We start from the raw sequence: 6,000 nt of genomic DNA on the forward strand, positions 1-6,000 counted from the left end.
TGAAGCTTTGAAGCCAATTGGTTCAAAGCTTTATGGTGGTTTATTTGGTCTAATGACAGTCGTATGATGCCGCTGTCAGAAAAAGTGTCACTGGTTAATATCTTTTAGTATAAACATCCCATAATAAAGTGAGGACAGCTGCAGCTTATATTCCAGTGAGGTTTATCTATGAACAAATGCCGTTTTCGTGTCAAATTTGGTGGGTGGCGCCTCATAGTCAGGCGAAAATAGTGCAAAAATTATGGTACATATTATGATGCACTGCAAGCCATCTCACATCAAGAATACACTAATGATGACCACTGCTCCTCTGCTGGTGGAATCCTTCATCTGCACTCATGTAGCTTGTTAGTATCAAAAAAAAGTTTTGAAATACACATTTATGCTATACCCATTTTGCAGATTTCTCAGGGGGACTCCTGCAAAATGTTTTCCCTTCCACAGTTGCTCTCGTTTAAATGCTCCAGTGGCCTTTAAAGATCAAAAGGATTTTTGTGAGCTCCGAACTTCTGAAGAGTTAATGAACTGTCATTAATAGGATTGATTTGGATTTCTGCTGTCACACCAGCCAGGTCGGCCTAGTCCTTGATGAATAACTAGCCCAGCGTTTCTCAAAGTGTGCCATAAGTACCACTAGTGGTATGTGGGCTCTCTATAGCGAAAAGTTTAGTGAAAAAATAGAGAAAGATTGACTGAATTAAATGTTTAAATGACATTTTTTTAATCCACAACAGCACATTTATCAAGTACAATTCAGTTGTATTCAATTTAAAATAAAAAAGATTTGCATAAAATTATTTAAAACATTATATTTTCAAATGTTTAGGAGCACCTTCTAAGTAGACAAGTACTGCATTACCTTTTACCCCACAAATCCAAGCACAGTGTCAATATTAAACTTTTCTTTAAAAAAAAAATATATCTAAGACAACACGATTTTTTTGGTATGCATTTTGGCCTACTAAATTCAATTATTTTACTCAATGGCTGCCATAGAGAGCGATAGCTGTCCTATATATTTTTACTGGGCGGACTGGAAGTGAATGCTCATTTTTCAGTACTACTGCTTAACATCCAATCCAATTGTACTAGGAAGGCCGCTGCCGGTCCAATTGGATTGGACATCTAGCGCTGTCAGTGGAAGCCAATGAGTTAATGTTGGCCTGATGGTGGTACTCGGAGAGCCAAGCAGGGGCGTCACTAGGTTTTAAGAACGGGGGGCTTAGCCCCCAGGAGATGACTAGGATGTAAGCAAACCTAGCGTACAAGCACAAAACTTCCCAAACAGCTAACAAAGACTGATAATTAATGAATTATTATTATAACAGTTGTTGTTGTTGTTCCAGTGTATTTTTAATAAAGTAGAACAACAGGAAAAAATGGCTAAAATTGCAAGTTACTTGGTAGATGGAAGTATCAAAGAATTTGTCTGGTATACCAGACTCACCGCTGTTCCAGCGACTGAGTCTGGCGACCGTCCGGCGGATCAAATTCCGAGGGCGGAGCAAGCCACAGCAAACAGACAGCGGAGTGGACCAATCAGCGACGGGCAGACGTGACGTTGTTAAAGCGACAAGTAATTAGCGTGAGCGGAGAATGGAGAAGTTTATTCAACATGGCTAGCGCGAGCCATGTTGACTGCTGTCAATGACTTGTTTTGATGTGTTTTTGGTAATTTAAAACTGGTTTTACCGCGGATTGGAACATATTCTCGGCTCTCCCGTTCGCCATCTGTGTTGTTGTAGAGACGACTTTCGGCGCGCAAGAGTGACGTTACTTGTTAACAATATGTCACGCAAATAAACGAATCTGATTGGACGATTGATTTTGTACCTTGCTCGAGAGGCCGGTAATGGGCTGGGTCCCAGACTATTTCTCACTGTGTTTAAAAAATACAGGGAGAATAGTCTGGCTCTGCCAGGCAATCAAAGAATGCCGTCTGTCTTTAAGGGTGGCAAATCGGTCTATCACTCTGCTCTGACTCCTACAGGTCAATAAAGGTGGTGGAGTATATCCACTGATGATAATCATATGTGAATGAGCTCAGCTCCTGTACTCATCCATGTGTAAAGTGAGAAACACAGCTGATGCTCCAGAAGGAAGTCACCCCAAAAATAGTGGTAAAAAGAGTGTACTCTGCTAGGACCTTCACAATGCATTTCAGACTAACTAGCTAGCGGCAGCAGCTAAGTAGCAGCATTATTTTAGAGTTGGGATGTAACTTCTGAAAGCAAAACAACAGATGTAAGACGTGCGCAGAGATTGTAGTGTGCAAGGCATGTTTTTATTCATCAAACACAGAGCAGGGGGTTTATTATTACATGATACTTTCTGCTGTTAGTCGGGGGCTGGAGCTAACTTGTAATACCAGCAGTGATTAATACTCACTTTCTTGGAAAACCTTCTTATGTCCATCCTTCATCCATCTATTCTGCTCTGTGTGCGTCAGAGGTACACACACCCATGCTGCCGGTACCAGTGTTGTTAATCTTACTTTTAAAAAAGTAATTTGCTACAGTCACAAATTGCTTGTTCCAAAAAGTAATTGAGTTAGTAACAGCCATCTCATTGTAAGAGTAATTACACTGCTGGTCAAAAGTATTGGCACCCCTGCACTTCTGTCAGATAATGCTCAATTTCTCCCAGAAAATGATTGCATTACAAATGCTTTGGTAATAATGTCTTGATTTATTTTGCTTTCAATGAAAGAACACAAAAGAGAATGGAAAAACAAATTAATCATTAATTGAAAAATCATGTGATGCTCTGTAATTTGTGTAATTAACAGCACCTTCTACTTACCTTTGGCTCATAACAGGTGGTGGCAATACCTAAATCACACGTGCAGCCAGTTAAAATTGATTAAAGTTGACTCAACCTCTGTCCTTTGTCCTTGTGTGTACCACATTGAGCATGGAGAAAAGAAAGAAAACCAAAGAACTGTCTGAGCACTTGAGAAGCAAAATTGTGAGGAAGCATGGGCAATCTCAAGGCTACAAGTCCATCTCCAAAAATCTGAATGTTCCTGTGTCTACTGTGCGCAGTGTCATCAATAAGTATAAAGCCCATAGCACTGTGGCTAACCTCCCTAGATGTGGACAGCAAAGAAAAATTGACGCGAGATTTCAACAAAAGATTGTGCGGATGGTGGATAAAGAAGCTCGACTAACATCCAAACCAGTTCATGCTATCCTGCTGTCCGAGGGGACAACAGTGTCAACCGGTACTATCCGTCGCCGTCTGAATGAAAAGAGACTCTATGGTACCCAGGAAGACGCCACTTCTGACCCAGAGACATTAAAAAGCCAGGTTGGAGTTTGCCAAAACTTACCTGAGAAAGCCAAAAACATTTTGGAAGAATGTTCTCTGGTTAGATGAGACAAAAGTAGAGCTTTTTGGGAAAAGATAAAAACGAGGCCTTCAAAGAAAAGAACACGGTCCCCACAGTCAAACATGGCGCAGGTTCCCTGATGTTTTGGGGTTGCTTTGCTACCTCTGGCACTGGACTGCTTGACATGTGCATGGCAATATGAAGTCTGAAAACTACCAACAAATTTTGCAGCATAATGTATGGCCCAGTGTGAGAAAGCTCGGTCTCCCTCAGTGGTAATGGGTCTTCGAGCAGGACAATGACCCAAAATACACTTCAAAAGCATTAAAAAATGGTTTGAGAGAAAGCACTGGAGACTTCTAAAGTAGCCAGCAACAAGTCCAGACCTGAATTCCATAGAACACCTTTGGAGAGATCTGAAAATGGCAGTTTGGAGAAGGCACCCTTCAAATCTCAGAGACCTGGAGCAGTTGGCCAAAGAAGAAAGGTCTAAAATTCCAGCAGAGCATTGTAAGAAACTCATTGATGGATACCTGAAGCAGTTGTTCGCAGTTATTTTGTCTAAAGGTTGTGCTACCAAGAACTGGCAAATATGGCTGAGGGTGCCGATACATTTGTCCGGCCCATTTTTGGAGTTTTGTGTAAACATAATGATTTAATTTTTTTTCATTCTCTTTTGGGTTTTTCCATTGCAAGCAAAATAAATAAAATGTTACTACCAAAGAATTTGAAATTTCAATCATTTTCTGGGGAAAAAAATGAGCATTATCTGACAGAATTGCAGGGGTGCCAATACTTTTGGCCAGCAGTGTAGTTACTCAGCAAAGTAATTGACGTTACTTTTCACGTTCCACATGTTATTCTATTATACGTTCGATAACATCTATCACATCAAAGACGTTGATATTGGCTGATTGAATTGAAATTATTTTTTCATTCCAAAAACCAAAAAAACCAAAAAAAAAAGTAGGTCACACTTTAGGTATGAAGAACTGGAATGGATTGGATAATTCCACACTAAAGGGGCTCTCTACCTTACTCTCTCTAAGATTTTTGATCACATTTAATTTAATAATGATAGTTATATGATTATTGATTTAAACTAATATTCTGGCAACTTCACAGTGAATTTTGTTCTTCTGTTTTTTTTCCCCCAAAATTATTTAGGGGGGGGGGGGGGCTGAAGCCCCCTAAAATAGGCCTAACGACGCCACTGGAGCCAAGTATTATTTGAAGTGGTACTTGCTGTAAAATGTTGGGGAACCACTGAACTAGCCTATGGGCAATGTTGACTATCTTAAGAGTATTTGACTAAAATGAAATGAACTAGGCCAAAACAGATATATTACAATCAAGACTAAGGTAAATATTGATGGATATTATTCTAATTCACAGTAAAATATAAGAAATAAATAAATAAAAAGAAACAATATATACACTGTGGGGAGAACGAGTATTTGAGACACTGCCAATGGGTTTCCCCATTGTCAGTGTATCAAATACTTGTTCTCCCCACTGTATATATGAGAGATTCCAAAATTTATTAGATTTCATAACCTACGATAGCCCCTGAAATCTGGATTTAGATTCACTTTTGCGAGTTTGTGATTTAGTTCACATAGAGTATGTGCAGGAACGCCAGTCAGAAGTTTAAACACAGGCAAACAGAGGACATTGTGCCCAAATTGAGCTATTTGTGGATCTACAGAAGATGAGCATAGCCGACATTTTTCTCCTGTTCAATTTGCATCCTGTTGTGTATCTGATACAAATCCAAGGCTCGGCTGAATACCCACCCAAAATGTCTTTGAGCTGCAGCCAATGGACAGGTTTCAAATTCAGAGGCTTTTACCAACAAAGTCTCGCATTCACTTGTATGAATTTCATTATACACCAGTGGTCCCCCAATCCTCAAATACCAGAAAAGATCTAAACCGTTTCTTGGCACATGCAAATGAAGGCAAACTGCTCCCAAGATTCTAATGGTGCACAGTGCGGTATTATGGAAATTAGCTCAAAAAGCTTCATGCCGTTTTAAAAAAACTAACACTAACTTTCTTTTCCATCACTGTTTATTACATCACCTGATGTGTGTACTACTGTGCTGAGGACAATTTGAATTGATAATTCTAACGAGGTACTCATTTTGAAGCTTCATTCATTACAAGTCAAAATAAATAGGAAAAAAAATGTTCATGGCCTCTTGAAGAGTACCCTCAGATAATTATTTTCCGAGCAACCGTCGGTACCCTTCACGATTTGTCTGTCAGTGCTATGTACTGTATATACTTGCTGCTACTCACGGACTCTGTACACTGTAAATTTGTTATTGCGCCTGAGGTTTAACACTTCCCATCTTGTAAAACTCTCGGGAGACATTTTCACAAAAACAGCAGAGGGAATTCATTTGTGGGAGGAATCTCACTGGCGTGAAGGTGCTTTGCTCAATTGTCTTTGGCAGTCTGATTTGCTCCACAGCTGTGACTTAAAAAGGTTAATTTCATCTCTCCCAAAGTTAAAGACTTATGCACTTATTGTGGCAATCTGCTGGTTCATTCTGAAAATGGATAGTTCTCCCCAAAGTGAGGCATCCCTCGCACTCTGTCCCACAGGGTACACATAGAGGTGATTACAATGTTTCCACAGAGACCAATAGCGCGGAGTCTTCA

Source organism: Corythoichthys intestinalis, chromosome 4 (genome assembly GCF_030265065.1).
Source record: "Corythoichthys intestinalis isolate RoL2023-P3 chromosome 4, ASM3026506v1, whole genome shotgun sequence".
In the NCBI taxonomy this organism is placed as follows: domain Eukaryota; kingdom Metazoa; phylum Chordata; class Actinopteri; order Syngnathiformes; family Syngnathidae; genus Corythoichthys; species Corythoichthys intestinalis.